Source organism: Bos indicus, chromosome 21, assembly GCF_029378745.1.
Source record: "Bos indicus isolate NIAB-ARS_2022 breed Sahiwal x Tharparkar chromosome 21, NIAB-ARS_B.indTharparkar_mat_pri_1.0, whole genome shotgun sequence".
NCBI lineage: Eukaryota > Metazoa > Chordata > Mammalia > Artiodactyla > Bovidae > Bos > Bos indicus.
In genome coordinates, this window is record NC_091780.1 from 51,503,780 (window position 1) to 51,527,028 (window position 23,249).

The 23,249-nt window shown below is 37.2% G+C and overlaps 1 protein-coding gene across 2 annotated transcripts in view; it reads left to right on the forward strand.

Moving 5' to 3' along the window:
* Positions 1 to 23,249, forward strand: part of LRFN5 (leucine rich repeat and fibronectin type III domain containing 5) — a 318,530-nt gene that overhangs the window by 21,292 nt on the left and 273,989 nt on the right. The window lies entirely within an intron of this gene.

The window sequence follows — 23,249 nt, forward strand, 5'->3', positions numbered from 1 at the left end:
TTGCTACCATTTTCATTCATATTTTTCTGAGATGAACATTGCTTTAATATCTTCATCATGATCAGTGATGGATATTTAGAGATACATTAATGAATCAGAGAGAATAGTACAATTACAGAGTGCTTTTCTTTATGTAGTACTCTGTAGTATACTCCCACATTGTTAAATGATAAATAAGATCAGTGTATAGCCTTGAAATTTATCTCATAGATATAGTTACACAAAACAATTTATATTCTAAGAAAGTTAACTGCAATATGAATTATAATAGCAAAAATATATTTTACAAAATAGTATATAAGCTAAGGTAGTTTATATAGTAAGTAAGTTACCTTATATAGTAAGGTAGCATATAAACTAAGGTAGCTCAGCTGGTAAAGAATCCGCCTGTAATGCAAGAGATGCTGGTTCTATTCCTAGGTCAGGAAGATGCACTGGAGAAGGGATAGACTGCGCCACCCACTCCAGTGTTCTTGGGCTTCCCTGGTGGTTCAGCTGGTAAAGAGTCCTCCTGCTATGTGGAAGACCTGGGTTTGATCCCAGGGTTGGGAAGATCCCCTGGAGAAGGGAAAGGCTACCCACTCCAGTATTCTAGCCTGGAGAATTCCATGGACTTCTTGGCGGTCACAAAGAGACACAACTGAACAACTTTCAGTTTCATTTCTTTCATATAAACTATTTATCCATGGTGACCTTATTTCTTAACAGAATATTTTGCTGCTCTTTAAATAAATAAAATACAGTAGATCTATATTTATTGATAAAGAGTTGTCTTATATATGGCTATATAAGAATGGAAGTTTTGGTTAATATAATGTCATCATTTTTGTATATATGTATAAAGAGACTTTGACTGTGTGGATCTCAATAAACTGTGGAAAATTCTGGAAGAGATGGAAATACCAGACCACCTGACCTGCCTCTTGAGAAACCTATATGCAGGTCAGGAAGCAACAGTTAGAACTGGACATGGAACAACAGACTGGTTCCAAATAGGAAAAGGAGTACGTTAAGGCTGTATATTGTCACCCTGCTTATTTAACTTATGCACAGAATACATCATGAGAAACGCTGGGCTGGAGGAAGCATAAGCTGGAATCAAGATTGCCGGGAGAAATATCAATAACTTCAGATGTGCAGATGACACCACCCTTATGGCAGAAAGTGAAGAGGAACTAAAAAGCCTCTTGATGAAAGTGAAAGTGGAGAGTGAAAAAGTTGGCTTAAAGCTCAACATTCAAAAAACTAAGATCATGGCATCTGGTCCCACCACTTCATGGGAAATAGATGGGGAAACAGTGGAAACAGTGTCAGACTTTATTTTTCTGGGCTCCAAAATCACTGCAGATGGTGACTGCAGCCATGAAATTAAAAGACGCTTACTCCTTGGAAGGAAAGTTATGACCAACCTAGATAACATAATAAAAAGCAGAGACATTACTTTGCCAACCAAGGTCCGTCTAGTCAAGGCTATGGTTTTTCCAGTGGTTATGTTTGGGTGTTAGAGTTGTACTGTGAAGAAAGCTGAGCGCCGAAGAATTAATGTTTTTGAACTGTGGTGTTGGAGAAGACTCTTGAGAGTACCTTGGACTGCAAGGAGATCCAACCAGTCCATTCTAAGCAAGATCAGTCCCAGGTGTTCATTGGAAGGACTGATGCTAAAGGTGAAACTCCAATACTTTGGCCACCTCAAGAGAAGAGTTGACTCATTGGAAAAGACCCTGATGCTGAGAGGGATTGTGGGCAGGAGGAGAAGGAGATGACAGAGGATGAGATGACGGGATGGCATCACCAACTCGATGGACATGAGTTTGAGTGAACTCCGGGAGTTGGTGATGGACAGGGAGGCCTGGAGTGCTGCGATTCATGGGGTTGCAAAGAGTCAAACATGACTGAGTGACTGAACTGAACTGAACTGATAAAGAGACTTATAAATATGCATGGGTATACATGTAAAGTATTCATATATATATGTAGATATATGTGTATTTAAAATATACAAATGCATATGCAGATGAATGTATATGTATAAATATCTAAAATATACATTCACATGTACAGATATAAATAAATGAATATTTATGACAACATTTATTATTTTATTATAATACAAAAAGTAGATAGTTGTTTTCCCTGGGTGGGAGGGTAAGTGGTTGTCAGTTTTATCTTTTTTTAACAGTGCTTGAAACTTTTTATCATATACATTTAATGATTTATAATAATTGTTGTTCACAGTCACTAAGTCCTGTTCGACTTTTTGCCACCCCATGGACTGCAGCATTCCATGCTCCTTTGTCCTCCACTATGTCCTGGAGTTTGCTCAAATTCATGTCCATTAAGCCAGTGATTCTATGTAACCATCACATCCTCTGCTGCCCTCTTCTCCTTTTGCCTTCGATTTTCCCAGCATCAGGGTCTTTTCCAGTAAGTTTGTTCTTCATATCAGGTGGCCAAAGTATTGGAGCTTTAGTTTCAGCCTCAGTCCTTCCAGTGAATATTCAGGGTTGATCTCCTTTAAGATTGACTGGTTTGATCTCCTTCAAGTCCAAGGGACTCTCAAGAGTCTTCTCCAGCATCGCAATTCAGAAGCATCATTTCTTCAGTGCTCAGGCTTCTTTGTGGCCCATTTCTCATATCCATACACGACTACTAGAAAAATCATAGTTTTGACCGTATGGGCCTTTGTCAGCGAGATGATATCTCTGCTTTATAATACACTGTCTAGGTTTGTCATGGTTTTCCTTCCAAGGAGCAAGCGTCTTTTAATTTCATGGCTGCAGTCACCATCTGCAGTGATTTTGGATCCCAAGAAAATAAAGTCTGTCACTGCTTCCACATTTTCCTTTTCTATATGCTATGAAGTGATGGGACCAGATGCCATGATTTTATTTCTTAGTTTTTTGACTGTTGAAATTCAAGCCAGCTTTTTTACTCTCCCCTTTCACCCTCCTCAAGACGCTCTTTGGTTCCTCTTTACTGCCATTAGAGTGGTATCATTTGCATATCTGAGGTTGTTGATATTTCTCCCGGCATTCTTATTTCCAACTTATAATTCATCTAGCATGGCATTTCACATGATGTACTCTGCATAGAAGCTAAATACACAGAGTGACAATATATAACTTTGTTGTACTACTTTCTCAATTTTGAACCAGTTGTTTCATGTATGGTTCACACTGTCCTTGACCCAAATACAAGTTTCTCAGGAGTCAGGTAAGGTGGTCTGATACTCCAGTCTCTTCAAGAATTTTGCATAGTTTGTTGTGATCCACACAGTCAAAGGCTTTAGTGTAGTCAGTGAAACAAAAGTAGGTGTTTTTCTGAACTGTCTTGCTTTCTAAATGATCTAACGAGTGTTGGCAATGTGATCTCAGATTCCTCTGCCATTTCTAAACCCAGCTTGTACATCTGGAAGTTCTCAGTTCACATACTGCTGAAACCTAGTAAATCTTGCTAGTCTGTGAAGTGAGCACAATTCTACACTAGTTTGAATGTTCTATGACATTGGCCTTCTTTGGGACTGGAATGAAAACTGAACTTTTTCAGTCCTGTGGCCACTGCTGATTTTTCCAAATTTGCTGACATGTTGAGTGTAACACTTTAACATCATCTTTTAGAATTTTAAATAGCTGAGCTGGAATTCCATCAGCTCCATTAGCTTTGTTCAGAGTAGTGTTTCCTAAGGCCCACTTGACTTTGCACTCCAGGATGTGCGGCTACTCTAGGTGAGTGATCATGGTTATCTGGATCCTTAAGACCTTTTCTGTATAATTCTTTCTTATAGTATTCTTGTCACCTCTTCTTAATCTCTTCTGCTTCTGGCAGATCCCTACAGTTTCTGTCTTTTATCGTGCCCATCCTTGCATGAAATATTCCCCTGGTATCTCCAATTTTCTTGAAGAGATCTGTAGTCTCTCTCTTTCCCAGACTTGTTTTCCTCCATTTCTTTGCATTGTTCATTTAAGACGACCTTTTTGTCTCTCCTTGATATTCTCTGAAACTCTTTATTTAGTTGGATATATCTTTCCCTCTCTCCTGTCTTTTGCTTCTCTTCTTTCCTCAGCTATCTGTAAAGCTCCTCAGATAACCACTTTGTCTTCTTGCATGTCTATTTCTTTGGGATAATTTTTGTGGTTTCATCCTGCAAGACTCTCATTTTCAGGAGCTTCTGACTAGTGGTTATTCAACATCATTTTCGTTGGCTTCAATGAAATTGAAATTCTAGTTTTTATAAATGAAATAAAATAAATTTATTTTATACATTTGTAATGAAAAAGTGATGATAAAGAAGTTGACAGCATGGTCAAAGACATATCTATGTATATATTGATCCATCTGACAATTTATACTAGTGTTAAGTGGAGAGAGAGATTTGAATGGAGTTAATCAAGTAAGTGAATGTTTATTAGTGAATATTGCCTTGTAGGGGCTTCCCTGGTGGCTCAGATAGTAAAGAATCCGAGAGATTTGGGTTCAGTGCAATGCGAGAGACCAGGGTTCACTCTCTGGGCTGGGTAGATCCCTTGGAGAAATGGCTACCCACTCCAGTATTCTGTCCTGGAGAATTCCATGGACAGAGGAGCCTGGCAGGCTACAGACCGTGGGGTCGCAAAGAACCGGACACAACTGAGCGACTTTCACTCATTCACTCATTGCCTTGTAATGATACTTTTTGCTGCTTTAAACAACCTTGTAATTTCAGTCTACTTAAGTAAAGAATACTAGGTTAAAAGCCCCTATGTATGTCACTTGAAATTATATCCATTTTTCTTCCTCTTGAGAGAGAGACAATTAAATATACTTAAAATTTCCATTTGTGAAATTGATGACTGTGAGTATTGCATAATAGGAATTAATTTTACTCATTATAGATAAGAAAATTAGTGTTTTGTTCATATTTAACATTCTAGGTTTTAGTGACATTTAACTGATTACTTATTTCAAAGTTGCAGAGTTAGTTTGTTGCAGAAATGGTCTGTGCATTCTGCAGGGACTATTCTTTTAAGGGTGGTGAAGCTTAATCTTGTCTCCCAACTCTGGATTCCTGAATCTTGACTATTAATTTGAAGTTCCTTTTTAGCCCTCATTTCTTCTTAACAATATCTCACTTTTTCTCACTAAGGCATCCATAAAGCCATTTATTAGAGTGGATAAATGGAAGCAATTCTCTCTTTCTGTTGTCAGGTTCTACCTCTTTAACTCATTGATTGATTCATTCATAAATACATATTGATAACATTCTACATGTACTGGAAGTAGTGATGGGATCTAAAAAGTCAGCAGTAAACTAGAGAAATAGGATTGTTGCCCTGTTGCCTGTACAGGGTAGTAGGGAGAAAGATACTGAGGACTTCATGGATTCATTTTGTCCGATACTGATATTAGCATGAAAGAAATAGAGTAGCTTTGCGTGTGCAGGGGCTGTTACAACACAGGAAGCCCATTGTGCTGTGGAAACATGTAAGGTGGGATCCTGTCAGGCTCACCTTCTTCTGGGTCTTGGCCCGATCTCCCTTTGTAAGAAGGACAGAACATGTTGGACTTGCCTGGCCAGCAATTCTGACACTTTTAAATTCTCATTTAGTCTGTAAACTAGTAAGATTCAAATATTAGGCTGGATTAATTATCAGCTGGTTTTTTTAAAAAAAATATTTATATATAGACACACTGACATACACATACATGGGCTTCCCTGATAGCTCAGTGGGTAAAGAATCCTCCTGCAATGCAGGAGACATGATCTCTGAAAGGGGTGGTGGAGAGGGGGAGATCCCCTGGAGGAAAATGGCAACCAACTGTAGTATTCTTGCTTGAATAATCCCATGGACAGAGGAGCCTGGTGGGCTACTGTCTAAATGGTCACAAAGAGTTGGACACGACTGAGTGCCTAAGTGTGCAAAGCTTATACAAATATACATATTTATATATAAATATATATATTAAATGTAGAAGATGTCATCTGTCTCTGTATTTGCAACAAAAATACTTTGTGCAGTTACTCATGAGGTCTGAGGATTTTCCTCCTTTTCTTTCTTTTTTAGATAATATAGACTGCTCTGGCTCAAGTGCTGGCTTGAAAATTTATTTGAGTATTTCCCATTAATCAAAAACTTATTGCTCTATGGTTGTTTCTTGTATTATACTCTCAGATAATTTATTCAACAGCAACAGGAGCCTGGAGTTTTATTGTTCAGTCAACTTTGTGCTCACTTATTTGTAGGCTATGCTTCCATGCTGCTTTATAGCCTTGAAAGACTTCCCTATTATTGGTGAAGTAATTCCATTGTTTTACTTCAGCTCACTTCACATCTACATATTCAGTGTTTTTTGCACATTATTTAGGTTAAACAAGTACCATTTTATTTCTCTGAATGGACTTTCTTAATTCTAGCCTGTACAGCTGGTATAAAATCTTGTCCAAGCATTATTAAACTATGTATAGCGTTCTCTGCACATACTAGGGGCTTCCCTTGTGGCTCAGCTGGTAAAGAATCTGCCTGCAATGCTGGAGACCTGGGTTCCATCCCTGGGTTGGGGAGATCCCCTGGAGAAGGAAACGGCTACCCACTCTGGTATCCTGGCCTGGAGAATTCCATGGACTATATAGTCCTTGGGGTTGCACATGTCGGATAGGGCTGAACAACTTTCACTACACACACTGAGCTCTTTTATGTTTCTGTGTCTTTGATTTTGCCCTTCCATCTCCCTAAAATACTGTTTTCTCACATCCTCAAATTGTTTATTCAACAAATCCAAAATCTCTTTGGGAGAAAGGAGTCTCTGATGCCTCAAAATTGAGGATCTCCTTACTCACTTTTGTTCCAATGCTGCCCTCATATCACATGTCTTGGAGAGGTGTCAGGAGGGTTTCCATATTTCTGTGTGATGTAACTTCATATTCTGCAGATCCAGGCCTAGGACTTTGGAGCAGAGGTTTTTCTGAGAACTTTACTTTTCTGTATAGTGGCTATTCTGCATCAGGGCTTTTTTTTTTTTTTTTTAAACCATAGCACAGTGTAGTTAAATCATTTACTTATCCTTCTCTTCATATGTAGTAGACAGACTTTAATGCCTTTGATATAGTTAACATATTTTTACTTCTTGTAATCCAAATATCTAGAAAGTGGTTGAAATTACTGAATTCATTTATGAAATTATTAAAATTATTTAAAATAATTTACTCATTTATGTGTAAAGGCAGTGGTGACACAAAAGAATGTAATGGTTTTCTCAGAGATTTTTCCTAAGCTTGTTGATATTAAACTAAAGATTTACTGTAAAGTAATATCTGAAGACCTTTTCTCAATAAAGAAATACTGGCGAGAACTAGAAATGACCTATATACACATCTTGAATAAAATTAAAAATTTTTCTGAGTTAAATCAGTTTAAAGCAATGGCTTCTTTTGAATATATAATTGTTATTCCTAATTGGCTCTTAGATCATATAAATTCAATAACTATTGTAAATATTTGCCATTTCAAAATTATAATTTGAATTATTGATCCTTTCTAGGAATTTCTGAAGGCTACTTTTGAGAAACACATGAATTTAAGAATAGATTGCTTTCTTGGATTATATTCTTCCTATTTGTTTACTGGGTCCATATTATATTGTTAGAAACTAGAAATTCTAATTTCACGGTGTATGCTACATAGTATCATTATCATTTATTTGCTACTAATTCATATATAAAGTAACAAAACAGTGGTAAGAGTCTTATTTCTTTGAGAGCATTTGCATTGTATACTTTTGAGAGGACATAAGTGGAAAAAGATAATTTTCTTTGACAGCAGGATATCTTATTCATATAAGATATACCCCTAGTTCAATCATTGTACATACATGTCTCAGATTTTCTTTTGTTCTTTAAAAATGTATTTATATTAATCATATAAACTACATTTTTTGGTATTTTTCCTTTGATGTTTGATACTACTAATATATCTGCACATATATATATATATATATATATATATATGAATGAATACTCTTAATTCATTGTCATTAACTGGAAGACAAAGTAGAATCTGGAAATCTTTTTTGACTTATCAAATGTTGGAGTGAGTTAGGTTGGAATGACTCATATAAAGCTCTGAACTCGGTACTTACTGACTTTCCGCTTTTAATCCATACTATATCCCTACAAGCTAAGTATTCTTAATAAGCTTGCATCATGCAATTTCCATACTCAAAAACATCTAGAAGTCCCCCATAGCTTGTTAAATTCAAATTTGTTCTCTGACATTCATGGCCCTCCAAATCCCAATGAGATCCAACCTCTAGTCTCAGCTATGACTCTTCCTCCATTCATGCTTCATTCAACAATAAAACTGAATTGTTTGGCTTGTGCAGACTCTATTACTTTTTTCCCCCTACTCTGTATTTCCTTTGGCTTATCTTTACTGGAGCACTTGCTCTTATATCACTTCTGACTGTTCAAATTCAACTTATACTTCAGAACCCATTTCAGAACTCTGTAACTAAGAAACCTCTTCTGATTTATTTGTTCAACAAATATTAAACTGCCAGGCATCCGTCAAGGGCACAATGAATAAAAAATGTAAAATCCCTATGATCACCAGCTTATTTATTTGGCAGAAGTGTTTGCCAATAAATAAACAAAAATATAAAATATTAGATGATGATAAGTACTATGAAGGAAAAGACTGAAAATGCCTTATAAGTGTGGACTAGGAAAGGAAGGCTGATATTTTACGGAGGGTGATCGGGAATATGTCCTTCCAGATGAGGGCACATTTTCAGAGAGATAAGAATGAGGCAGCATGGGGAGGTGGGGAATAAGTCATGAAGCTATCCAATAAAAGATAGTAAAGGACAGTGAGTTCAAGAACTCGGAGGCAGCAGCACGCTCCATGTGTTTACAAAATAGTCAAGAGGAGCTTGTGGCTAAAGAGGAGTGAGTGAGCTGGAGAGTCTTTAAAACGGTGAGAGAGAAGTAAGTCTAGAGACAGCCTAAGGACTTGGACTTGCACATAAGAAGCCAGGGAGGGTTTTGAGCACACGTGACTGGAAATGACTAACATTATAAGGGATCACTCTGGTTGCTGCCTTTGTGAAAGGACACAGAAGGAAAGCTTGGGAGTGCAAAAGTCTATATCTATCAAGATTTGATGGAGGATTGAACCATGGCATTGATGTAGGAAGTGACTGGATTAATATGGATCAATTTTGAAGCTGAATCCAGCCCCTGTACCCCAAAACCAAATTAAATCTTGGAGACAAGTTTTGGGTTAAGTAGAAAAGAATAGCTTTACTGCTTTGGTAGGCAGAGGGGACCACAGCGGGCTAATGCCCACAAAACTGCATGTTCCCCGCCCCCCACCCCAGATGGTAGTGAGAAGTTTTATAGTAATAATTCAAAGAGGGTGTGATTAGCTCATGGACATCCTTCTGATTGGTTGACGGTGAAGTAGGTTGATATCCACAGCATCAACCTTCTGGTTCCGAAGGGTCTGGGGTCTACTTGCTTGTGGACAGCATTCCATCATGAACAGTTAACTTCTTCCATCTGGTGGGGGTTTCAGTATCTGCAAAACAGCTCAAAGATATTGCTGTATGTATTCCTTGAGGGGGAACCAAGACCTTGCCCCAAGGTCGCACTGTTGTTTCTCTTGCCTATTTGTTTCTCCCTGGTCTTGCATTCCCTCCCTTCCCTAATTACCAACTGCTTGAATCTGCCCATTGGAACTAGAGGAAGGTCCTGGAGGCTGAATGAAGCCTATTTCGTGTAATGGAAGAAATGAGACACAAAAAGGCTTTTGTGCCCAGGAGCCCTGCAGGGGCCTGCTTCATATCAGTTTTGTAAAATAAATAACTATGTTTAAAAGGATAAGAAATCACAGAGAAAAAAATTTGAAGAAGATTGAAAAATCTTTCTTGGTCTTCAAAGCTACCATTACTTTTTTTTTTTTATCTTGTGTCACATACTTTATTAAGCCCTTTACTTCCATTATCCATATTTAAACCTCTTAGCAGCCCTAGGAAATGTAGGTATTATTATTGTTATATTTTTACATATGAGGTACTTAGAAGCAGAGAGGTGAATTATAAGAAAATATTATGTCTGTCTCCCTGTGTATTTAGAGAAGAAACAGTACAACAGGGTATAAATATATCAGAATGTTAATAGTGTTACTGTTCAGCAGCTCAGTCATGTTCAACTATTGGAGACCCTATGGACTGCAGCTCCACTGTCCTTCACTATCTCCCAGAGTTTGTGAAAGTGTTAGTGTCTCAGTTGTGTCTAACTCTTTGCAACCTCATGGGCTGTAGCACACCAGGCTCCTCTATACTGGAGTGAGTGGCCATTTCCTTCTCCAGGAGATCTTCTTGACCAAGGGACCTTTTGACTCTGGTCTCCTGCATTGCAGGCAGATTCTTTACCACCTGAGCCACCAGGGAAGTTTGCTGAAATTCATGTCCATTGAGTTGATGATGCCATCCAACCATCTCATCCTCTGTCATCCCCTTTTCCTCATGCCCTCAAGTCTTTCCCAGCATCAGGGTCTTTTCCAGTGAGTCAACTCTTTGCATCAAGTGGCCAAAGTATTGGGGCTTCAGTTTCAGCATCAGTCTTTCCAATGAATAGTCAGAGTTGATTTCCTTTCTAACTGACTTGTTTAATCTCTTTGCTGTCCAAGGGACTGTCTCCCTTGGACAGCTGTCCAGGAGTCTTCTCCAGTTTGTATAATATTTATTTGCATCTCTTTTAAGAAAAGATGTTGATTTTGTATAATTATTTTAAAATTCCTATACTTAGATGACTAGAATATTGCTTTCATAACCCGATAGACATTAAATGTGAAAATCATGCATTTAAACTCAGTTTACCAAACTTTTCTCACTTGATATTTGAGAAACTATGATATTTGTATTCAGATTTGGTTTCAAATTCTGTTCATTGGGCAATTAAAGTAGACTCTCTGAACTACAGTGTCTTATATATTCAATTCAGTTTAGTTGTTCAGTTATATCCGACTCTATGTGACCCCATGGACTGCAGCACACCAGGCTTCCCTGTCCATCACCAACTCCCTGGGCTTACTCAAATTCATGTCCATTGAGTCCGTGATGCCATCCAACCATCTCATCCTCTGTTGTCCCCTTCTCCTCTCACCTTCAATCTTTCCCAGAATCAGGATCTTTTCTAGTGAGTCAGTTCTTTGCATCAGGTGGCCAAAGTAATGGAGTTTCAGCTTCAGCATCAGTCCTTCTAGTGAATATTCAGAACTGATTTCCTTTAGGATGGACTGATTGGATCTCCTTACAGTTCAAGGGACTCTCAAGAGTCTTCTCCAGCACCATAGTTCAAAAGCATCAATTCTTTAGTGCTCAGCTTTCTTTATAGTCCAACTCTCACATTCATACATGACTACTGGAAAAACCATAGCTTTGACTAGATGGACCTTTGTTGGCAAAGTATTGTCTCTGCTTTTTAATATGTTCTCTGAAAGTGAAAGTGAAGTTGCTCAGTCATGTCCAACTCTTTGCAACCCCATGGACTGTAGCCCACCAGGCTCCTCCGTCCATGGGATTGTCCAGGCAAGAATACTGGATTGGGTTGCCATTAGTCATAACTTTTCTTCCAAGGAGCAAGCATCTTTTAATTTCATGGCTACAGTCACCATCTGCAGTGATTTTGAAGCCCCCCAAAATAAAGTTTCTCACTGTTTCCATTGTTTCCCCATCTATTTGCCATGAAGTGATGGAAACAGATGCCATGATCTTATTTTTCTGACTGTTGAGTTTTAAGCCAACTTTTTCACTCTTCTCTTTCACTTTCATCAAGAGGCTCTTTAGTTCTTCTTCACTTTCTGCCATAAGGGTGGTGTCACCTGCATATGAGATTATTGATATTTCTCCTGGCAATCTTGATTCCAGCTTGTGCTTCATCCAGCCCAGCATTTCACATAATGTACTCTGCATATAAGTTAAATAAGCAGGATGACAATGTACAGCCTTGATATACTCCTTTCCTGATTTGGAACCAGTCTGTTGTTCCATGACCAGTTCTACCTGTTGCTTCTTGACCTGGATGCAGATTTCTCAGGAGGCAGGTGAAGTGGTCTGGTATTCCTATCTCTTGAAGAATTTTCCACAGTTCATTGTGATCCACACAGTCAAAAGCTTTGGCCTAGTCAATAAAGCAGAAGTAGATGTTTTTCTGAAACTCTCTTGCTATATCTATATTTATAAACTGAAGGTAATAATCCCAAGGTTTCAGGCTTGTTTTCAGGACACTTTTAGGCACAATGTCTGCTGCATAATAAAACACAATAAATGACCTTTATTATTATGTTCATATTGTGTATGTTTTTGGGTTAAATTAGGTAAATAAGACAAAGGATGTATTATTGTAATATTTGTAAAATAGTGTAACTGGTCTGCTGCTGCTGCTCAGTCACTTCAGTCGTGTCTGACTCTGTGTGACCCCATAGACGGAAGCCCACCAGGCTCCGCCATCCCTGGGATTCTCCAGGCAAGAACACTAGAGTGGGTTGCCTGTATCTAATAAATTACTGTGGAAATTAATCCTAGTTTGTAACTTTGCTTAAGTTTTTTCAATTTCATTTGTAGTCAGTGTCATGACTTGATTATAGACTATTGTGCTACTTTGGAGATGGTGTTTATTTTCTTAATTTTTTCATATTTAATGTGAATTGATTTCTTTTTAGTTTAAAATGCTGTAGATATTTTTAAATAGGTTTGATTACACTTAAATAATCAGTGAAGGATCATTTTTAGATTCTGGTTTAGTGTGGGCCAGGGTGATTTAGTGAAAAATTCCACTGACGTCAGTGTGGGTTCATTCTGCATTCATGTTTTAGGATTAGGTCCAGTTCCATAAAAATCATTGTAACTATGATATTTATGTGGTACTGTCTTGACTGTAAGTTAAGATATTCCTTTATTCACTTATATTTTTAAAAACAGCAGACAAAAATGTTTTCTGCTGTTATGTAAATGTTTCCTTTTATAGTTAAAATTGTTTTTAAAATTCATAAAATGAGAACTATTGAAATGACATAAAATAATAACCTTTAAAATAATGACTTAAGCCTCATTTCCTAATAGACTTGTATCTGTGTATGTGTGTGTGTATGTGTATATATATATATATATGTATATATATATGTGTGTGTGTGTGTGTGTGTGGGTTGTTGTTGAGCTTAGTCCACTCAGTTGTGTCCAACTCTTTGTGACCCTAAGAACTGTAGCCCACCAAGCTTCTCTTTAAATGGTATTTTACCAGCAAGAATACTGGAGTGGGTTTCCATTTCTGTTTCCAGGGGATCTTCCCAACTCAGGGATCAAACCAGCATCTCCTGTGTATCCTGCATTGCAGGTGGATTCTTTACTGTTGAGCCGTTGGTGAAGCCTATATGTGTGTGTGTGTGTGTGTGTGTGTGTATAGTGAAATTTTTTTTCCTGTGTGTGTGTGTGTGTGTGTAGTGAATTTTTTTTGTCTTACACCTGGCAATCCAAATGAACAGCTGTTATTGAATAGATGACAATTAGTGTGACTGAATTACATCTTTTCCTTGGGAGAAGAATGTTAAAAATATAGAAAATAATGTAATCTTCTCCAGTGTACTTCAGAATTATCAGTCTACTTAACTGTTATTGTATAATTTACATTATATTGGTTCGGCTTGCCTCTAAGTTCAGTTATCCCCATTGGCTTTCACTCTTCTTTAATGTCACTGGGTTTTTTTATTCCAGTTATTGTAAAATAAACTCAGGATAACATTGTAATGATTCTCAATAAAGCTAAACAAAACTAGGTCCATTGTGTGAAGGGCACTGACTATAATGAGCTCCATTATACTCACTCAGTTATAGATCTGTATGAATCATAGATTCATAGTGCTTCTCACTTTTCTGAAAGTAGATCTTTTAGCATCTCCTCCTAGATTAGAAATCATACTCTTCTTTTTAATAGTACCAAAAAAGTGTCACTGAGTTGAAGCGTTCTTCCAGTGATGGACCCACACAGAAATATTCCTCTGTCTCATGCAGTTTCTCCCTGTGGAGTCTCTTGGCATTGAAGAAACCATAAAAGCCATTCAGTTCAGTCGCCATTAGCTTAATACAAAGAAAGCGCTGTTTGTTCAGGTATGAGATCGTCTGTACGTCGAGAGTGGAAATACTAGAATCGTGTAAGTGAGAGCTAAAGGATAATTTTGTGATTCTCTGTGAAACAGCCTGACATGCTACAGTCTATGGGGTTGCAGAAGACATGACCAAGTGACTGAACTGAACTGATGAAGCACTAGTTGTACTGATATAATTCCTGAGGCATTGGAATATGAAACTTTCTTCTAGGATGTGAGTAACTAGAACGTATTTTATAGACAGACTCTAAGAACTATATGTTCCAGGATATAATTAAAGACCCACTGTTTAAACTGGATCAAGGTAATCTGATTCCTTTTAAGCTGTGGGGTTGGGGTACATTGTCATTTTTATCATTTTTAGTTTTTTTTCTTTTTTTAATTTAAATTTATTTATTTTAATTGGAGGCTAATTACTTTACAATATTGTATTGGTTTTTCATTTTTAGTTTTGATTCTTTTTGATATATTGAGAAATGTTTGGAAGTGAGGGTTTTTTATTTCACCTTTTCTACTTATACTGGATGAAGACTCCATTGAGTTATTGTTAAATGTGGTATGTGCTGTACTGTGCTTAGTCATTCAGTCATGTCTGACTCTTTGTGACTCCATGGACTGTAGTCCACTAGGCTTCTCTGTCCATGGGTATTCTCCAGACAAGGATACTAGAGTGAGTTGCCATGCCCTCCTCCAGGGGATCTTCCCAAAGCCAGGGACTGAACCCAGGTCTCCTGCATTGTAGGCAGATTCTTTATCACCAGGGAAGCCCTGAATGTGGTATATAATCTGACAAATGTATTACTGTATTCCCTTTGAGAAACAGTTCACAAAAGTTACAAGTTGCTCCAAAATTGCAAGTATGGAAGGGCAGTCTGTTGATATTTTTATGACTTTAGGACTCAAATAAGTGTTATTTTTCTTTTGCAGTGAAATTAGAACCCATTGCTTTCCAATAAATTATATTTGAAAGCTCAAAAACCATATTGAATTCTGAACATTGACTCAAATACATCTTTCAAAACCAAGCACAAATATAATGTACAATATTTCTTTAGTGTCTTAATTTTCATAAATTATATTAAAGACTCACAGTTTAAATTGGATCAGGGTGATCTGATTACTTTTAAGCTGTGGAATTGGGGTACATTGTCATTTTTATCATTTTTAATTTTGATTCTCTAAATTAAAGGACAAATATAAAACTTGCATATGTGCAGGGCTCTTTATCAGTTAATATATATATTATATATGTGTATAATATAATTATATATATATATATATAAATTTATGTGAAACTTTATAAGCCAAAGAACTGAAATACTCATATGTCAAGTTTTGAGTTCAGTTTTAAAAATTAATACATGCAACAGAAATTTAAGTTAAAATGTCTAATTCTTCAAGTACATTTAATGATTTAGGAACTCTATGAATGGGGTCAAATTGCCAAGCCAGTTTAGCACCTTAGTCTGCACTGTGGGTCTCCACTGTGAGTACCCAAAAAGGTTTCTTTCTGAAACATACATTTACCTTAGGGAATCTTTCCGGATTTTGGTCCAAATTCAAATTCTGTTCTCTCTTTACTCCCCTAGATTGAAGATTAAAACCTTCTTTTATTTTCAGACCAGTTTTTGCCTATGGTATTATACCAGACTCTTTGTTATGGCTCTTTGTGACTAGACTGGCTCTACCCACAGGGTGGCTCTGACACCCTAAATAGATTCTGCCATAAAGAGAGGATAGTCTGCACACATGGGTAATAAGACCCTGACATCTTTACTCAGCTCACAGAAACGAGGTAACCTGAGGACTTTGGACATTTTGAATTTTTGGCCTTAAATAGTGAGGACTTCATAAATGTGATTCTGTCTTGAGGTTATACTAGATACAAGTTGTTCCTCCTAATTAAAATGGTAGGGAGTTAGTAATGAAGGTTGCCCTGACCATGAGCTGTCAAATGTTCATTAGAATGCAGTGAGGGTATCTGTATTTCCTTAGTCATGAACTCTACACTGTCAGGGAGCTCCTACATGCCAGAAATTAGTGTAAGGCAGCCGTCCACATTTTTGCTTAAATGTATCTTTGATGTGTTGAATGATGAAAGCCATTTAGTGAAGAAAAAATAGACTTTGAACAACATATTGATAGCTTACAGAACAATGTCGGATTAGTGATCTCCGAAGAAGATTTAGCTTCAGGACCAGGGACTAGGCTTGATCACTCAAGAGCTTTTGTGTAGCAGAGTTTTATTAAAGTAAGAAAAGGGACAGAGAAAGTGTCTGACACAGACATCAGAAGGGTGCGGAGAGTGCCCCCCAGCTAGTCTTATCAAGGCCTTATATACTTTTTTCAGACCCACTCCCATAACATACATCTTAAATTAACAAGATTAGAAGGAACAATTGAAAGATCTTACCAGACCCACTCCCATAATATACATTATACACTGCAGATGGTGACTGCAGCCATGAAATTAAAAGATGCTTACTCTTTGGAAGGAAAGCTATGACCAACCTAGACAGCATATTCAAAAGCAGAGACATTACTTTGCCAACAAAGGTCCATCTAGTCAAAGCTATGGTTTTTCCAGTAGTCATGTATAGATGTGAGAGTTGGACTATAAATAAAGCTGAGCACCAAAGAATTGATGCTTTTGAACTATAGTGTTGGAGAAGATTCTTGAGAGTCCCCCTTGGACTGCAAGGAGATCCAACCAGTCCATCCTAAAGGAGATCAGTCCTGGGTGTTCATTGGAAGGACTGATGTTGAAGCTGAAACTCCAATACTTTGGCCACCTGATGTGAAGAGCTGACTTATCTTAAAAGACCCTGATGCTGAGAAAGATTGAGGGCAGGAGCAGAAGGGTCTGACAGAGGATGAGTTAGTTGGATGGCATCACCAACTCAATGGACATGAGTTTGGGTAGTCTCCGGCAGTTGGTGATGGACAGGGAGGCCTGGTGTGCTGTGTTTCATGGGATTGCAAAGAGTTGGACACACCTGAGCGACTGAACTGGACTGAACTGAACTGAACTGAACCAAACCCACTCCCATAATATACCTTTTAAGATTACAAGATTAGTCAGAAGGTTCTTGTTAAAGAGAAACATGTCCTCGAGCAGGATACATTGTTATATTGACTAAGACAAAGCAATGTAGAAAAAGACATTTGTCCTTTTCGCACCCCAGGACCAATTCTCCTCCTCAGGAACCCTGGACTTCTTATCAACCTACCTAGAAACTGACTCTGTCAATATCATGTAATATTCTAATTGCTCTTTCTTACTAAATGTAAAAAGGACATTAAAAAATATCTGACTTGCCAACTTGCGGTTTGCCGTTCTTCTCATTTCATATATCAATTCTCCTACTAAAATTTAATATTCTATGAGAGAGACATCCTGGTTCTTAAAAGATATAATTCTAACAAATCTCAATTTTTGAAAGGCAGTTTTAAAACTAATATAACTTTTGTTGTTGTTCAGTCGCTCTCTTGTGTCTGACTGTGATCCCATGGACTGTAGCATGCCAGGCCTCCTTGTCTTTCGATATCTCCTAAAGCCTCCCCAGACTCATGTCCATCAAGTTGATGATGCCATCCAACCATCTCATCCTCTGTCATCCCTTTCTCTTCCTGCCTTCAATCTTTCCCAGCATCAGGGTCTTTTCCAATGAGTCAGTTCTTTGCATCAGGTGGCCAAAATATTGGAGCTTCAGGTTCAGCATCAGTTCTTCCAATGAATATTCAGGGTTAATTTCCTTTAGGGTTGACTAGTTTGATCTCCTTGCTGTCCAAGGGATCCTCAAGAGTCTTCTCCAGCACCACAGTTCAAAAGCACCAATTCTTCAGTGCTCAGCCTTCTTTTGGGCTTTCCTGATGGCTCAGCTGGTAAAGAATCCACCTGCAATGTGGGAGACCTGGATTGCGAAGATTCCCTAGAGAAGGGAACAGCTACCCACTGTAGCATTCTGGCTAGGAGAATTCCATGGACTGTATAGTCAATGGGGTTGCAAAGAGTCGGATACGACTGACCAGCTTTCAGTTTCTTTCAGCCTTCTTTATGGTCCACCTCTCACATCCATCCATGACCATTGGAAAAATCATAGCATTTACTAGACGGATCTTTGTTGGCAAAGTGCTGTCTCTGTTTTTGCTTTTTAACGTACTGTCTAGGTTTGTCATAGCTTTCCTTGCAAGGAGCAAACATCTTTGAATTTCGTGGCTGCAGTCACTGTCCATAGTGATTTTGAAGCCCAAGAAAATAAAATCTGTCACTGTTTCCACTGTTTCCCATGAAGTGATGGGACCAGATGCCATGATCTTCCTTTTTTGCATGTTGAGTTTTAAGCCAGCATTTTCACTCTCCTCTTTTACTCTCAGCAAGAGGCTCTTTAGTTCCTCTTTACTTTCTGCTATTAGAGTGGTGTCATCTGTATATCTGAAGTTATTGATATTTCTCCCAGCAATCTTGTGCATCATCCAGCTTGGCATTTCGCATGATGTACTCTGCATATAAATTAAATAAGCAGAGTGACAATATACATCCTTGACATACTTCTTTCCCAATTTGGTAATGTCTAATACTGGCTATTAATTTATCAAGAAATGACTACCGCATAACTGGTTTTGTGGTAAAAACTGCCACGCTTAACAGTATGTAGCACATTCTTTAATTGGGTGCCATATCTTCTGGATCACAGGTGAAAAGTAACCCTAGGTAATGAAAATGTCAGAGGTGAAACCGGGTTTTATTATCCCTCTGAAGACCCCAAGACTCCAAGTAAGCTTTCTAAATATAGTCTTACAGGCTGGGGTAGATTGGAGTGCCAGTTTTCATTTGCCTTAGGCTGTTAATATAAAAACATGCTTTTTTAAAATGCCAAACCAAGTGAGGATAAGTTATTGTTAGAAACTCATAATGCTTTCAAAATTTTAAGACCTCAAAGGATTATACTTTTATGCAGTTCTACACTAAAAGAAAACCTCTGCTTTTAGATAAGCAAAGTGAGTATACTTTTTCACCCTCTAATTGTTTCCATCATGACCTTTATTATATCACACTTTACTTGTGTTTATGTCCTTGAAGGAGTAACACCCAGGAAAGATTAGGAGAGTGTGGAGATGGAGTCATGTGGAGCATTCATGAAAAATTAAATGCCCTCAGCATACACAAAAACAGGTCATTTAATTTTTTTTAATAAATTTGTATATCAAAGCCACTGACTAACCCATATTTGGGTATAATAATTAAATAAGTCTGAACTTTCTGTATTGTCAAAGCACCTACCATTGGTAACAGACAAATAATATCAAGTTAAAGATTATTCGAGAAGTTTCTTCCTCAGATTTCCTTCTGCTTTGTCTCGTATTTCATGGTCTCACACATCTGTCTTACATACTTACAGGATTCTCTATCTAAATGACCTATTTTTATCTTCAGTTGCTTGTATCAGTAAAAGAAGAAAAATCTCAGGTCTAAATAGAATATACAGGGCATTACCTTAGGAACCATCTCTGAATCCCCTGGTAGAATTTCAAGGATGAGTATTTGAAGAAATAACACAAAGAACTTTATACTTTTCAAAGATAGAGGGTGGCTGAAAGGGCGAAGAATAAAAAAATATTCACTGTCTCTTAAGTGCAAATTACATGAACTGTCAGCCAATACTCCCCTCCTAATGTAAAACCACAGCATATTAACTTGAGACAGATATGATCATTCCTGGAGACAGGATGATCTCTTTGGTGGACACTTAAAACATTATTCTGAAGGTCTGTAAAGGACATTGGATGGGTCATATGAAATATTAACTGTACATTCAAATGTTATTTTAGAGTACTCTAGAGAAAGGGAATGCATTTGACTGTGGATTTCAAAATACTGTGTGAAAGAAGTAAATTGATATTTCATTTTCATCATCATTAAGAAGGTATGACCAGTACTATTTCTGATTACTTGATTGATTGGGAATGGTACTATTTTGGTTCATTTCAATTACAAATTTTGAGTATTTTATGATAATTATTTTTCAGTGGTCCCCAAATTATGCTATGTTAATACAATTTACTATTTTCTCATTTTATATAACCATTAATATTTTCAACCTGATATGGCTTTTAAAGCATTTTTACATGGATATTTTTACTTTGCTTGGAAGGATAACATAAAATTCAACCCAAAATGGCTGCTGAAATTCCACAGATACACTGCCTAAGAAATGATTATTAGATCTGTAGTGCCCCAAATCAGATAGTCACCTGGTTCTTTGTGGTTTGATAATGGCTTCAGGATTTAGATTTAAAAGATTTTGAAAGGCAAAGGATAATTGTACTGCCCTGAAACATCAGATGTTGAAGATTTGAAACATTACTGTAATCACATAAATCAACCAACTTCCCTTTGTTTTCATTGTGCAACATATTTTCCCTTGCTGAAAATGAGTGCATCAGCATAAAAGCCTCTTGAGCAAGAAAAATGTATATTGATCACTGGAAGTGTATTTCTGAAATACCTTGGAGTTACTGAAATTGACCCTAAAGCATGTTTTATTACCAACAATAGATTCCTTTCATGTGTTGATTTTTATTGATTAATAGCTTAATAGATGGCACCCCACTCCAGTACTCTTGCCTGGAAAATCCCATGGATGGAGGAGCCTGGTAGGCTGCAGTCCATGGGGTCACTAAGAGTCAGACACGACTGAGTGACTTCACTTTCACTTTTCACTTGCATGCATTGGAGAAGGCAATGGCAACCCACTCCAGTGTTCTTGCCTGGAGAATCCCAGGGACGGGGGAGCCTGATGGGCTGCCGTCTATGGAGTCACACAGAGTCGGACACGACTGCAGCAACTTAGCAACAGCAGAGGTGCAAAATAATTTTCATTGTGGAAAACACATGTAAAAACCTTAAGATTTGAATTTGTTTATAGCCTTAGAAAAACATGTCAAGCATTATATTCAGTAAAAAAGCAGATTACACATCATCCTTCTTGTAACTCTTCTGTCCTGCAACAATGTGTTGAAGTAAATATGCATGTTGAATCATCCCTGTTTCCTCAGAGTACACCTGGCTAGTAACCATGTGAAAAAAATAGATTTTAGAATGAAGGGCTTTTTGTGTTATAACCTGAATTCTGGTTTTCCTTGGACTTACTGTATCATCCCTTTGCACTTCACATTTTCCATTTGGAAAATGGTGATAACATTAGTCTTTCTCTAGCTCAATGGATGTTACAGAAATAGATGAGATAGCATATGTGAATAGATGACAGTGCTTTGAAAGTTTTTATGCAGATTGAGGTAATGTGTAGATCAAAGCTATTGGCTAAGGCAAGTGCTTCCTTATTGATATTTAGCTTCTCCCATTCTAAGGTCAAAAGCAGGCTGTCTGGCAATAGATGGAATATAGTGGAGCACTGGCATAGATTCCAGGACTTTAGCCCCTTCCCACCTCTGCATTCCTGATGATGTGGACCAAACAGTGGCCAACAGTGTGTACTGATAGACAGTGGACTTGGAACTTAGAAACCTCTTTTGTATTTCTTTTTTTTTGGAATCTTGAATTCTGGAGTAAGTAAAACAAGGAGGAACATGTCCCATTGTACATGTACAATATGTAGAAGTCATTCATATCTTGTATTTGTTTTGTTGTTACATGTACAATATATACAGAATTGTCCATACTATGTCTAGGTATTTGGAATGCTAAGTAAATATTAGAGAAGCATAATTAGCTGGATTAAATTAATTTAAATGCAAATAACTGTTATACCTGTATGCTGTTACTTTATATACTTCATTGTCACAATTTATACCATATATTTTAGCAAAAGTAATGAAAATGGATTAAGAGCATTACATAAATAATCAATGTAAGACAGTCACACTAAACACAATATTAAAAACATACCTTAACCAATTTATAATTCAGGAACAAAGTCTAGTGCTTAGGAAAATCATATGTATTTTTAACTCCATAGATGTTTTGTTGGTAGGCTAATTTATGATTACACAGGTATGGATTTGTGATTTCTTCCTAAAATAAAGCAAGATAAAAAGGTATCACTGTGAATTTTAAAACATTCTTGATTTTGTTATATTTTTCAGAACATTGTCAGTAAATGAATTTGCTGAAACAGAGACTAAACAATTTGAAACCAGTGGAATATGAATACATATTAGAGCAGTTAAACCTATATATTTTGATCTATGGAATATCCTGTGAGAATACTGAGGGGAAAATATTTTAGAATCTGTTTTTTTTTTTTTTTTTAGGAGTATTTTTGAAACTAGAACACCTCCCGGAACCTACTTAGAAATTATGTATGTTAGTTTCTGAATGTTCTAATATGTTTGAAAATCAGCTATCTTTGCATCATCACATAGATTCCAAGATCCTGCTTCCATTTTTAATAGCTCACCTGTATGCACCAAAGAAAGAATAGATTCAATGTTATTTTATGGCCCTCTATAAACTATCTTCCCTGGGTACAGTCTCTGCCTCTGCACTGGGACATACACTCACACACACTCACACACACACACACACTCACACATGCACACTCTTTCTGAAGCCTATTTACTATTACTCCTATATATTCTTTAACCCTCTGCTTTAGTTTTCTCTGTTAGTCTCATCTTTCCATACATAGGAGGCCATATTTCTCTCTCTGTATTTGTGCTTGGGTTTTTTCCTGAGCCTGGAACACTTGCCCTCCTAATCTTTACAGTCTCCAATGAATTCTCCACTGAATACACCAAAACTAATCTCTTCCTCCTCAGAATCACTGTAGCCAGTACACAGTTTAGCAGATTGTCCTATTTAATAGGTTGCTGTTATTTGGTCAATTTTATAGGTGGTGACATAAAAATAAATTACTAATGTAGAAAATTGAAGTGAGAAGTAATTAGAATACTTTTCCCACTTAAAGTAACTGTTGAAAACAAAAGTGGTGTTTTGTTTTGGATGCTGTTCAGTTGGCTGTTTTATTTTTGCAAATCTCTGAGGGCTTTAGAAGGAACAGATGCTCTGAGATCCTAAAAGTCTGATAAAATGATCGTAAACAATTTGATGCTTCAGACACTTCATGTACAAGTTTCAGATTTATAGTG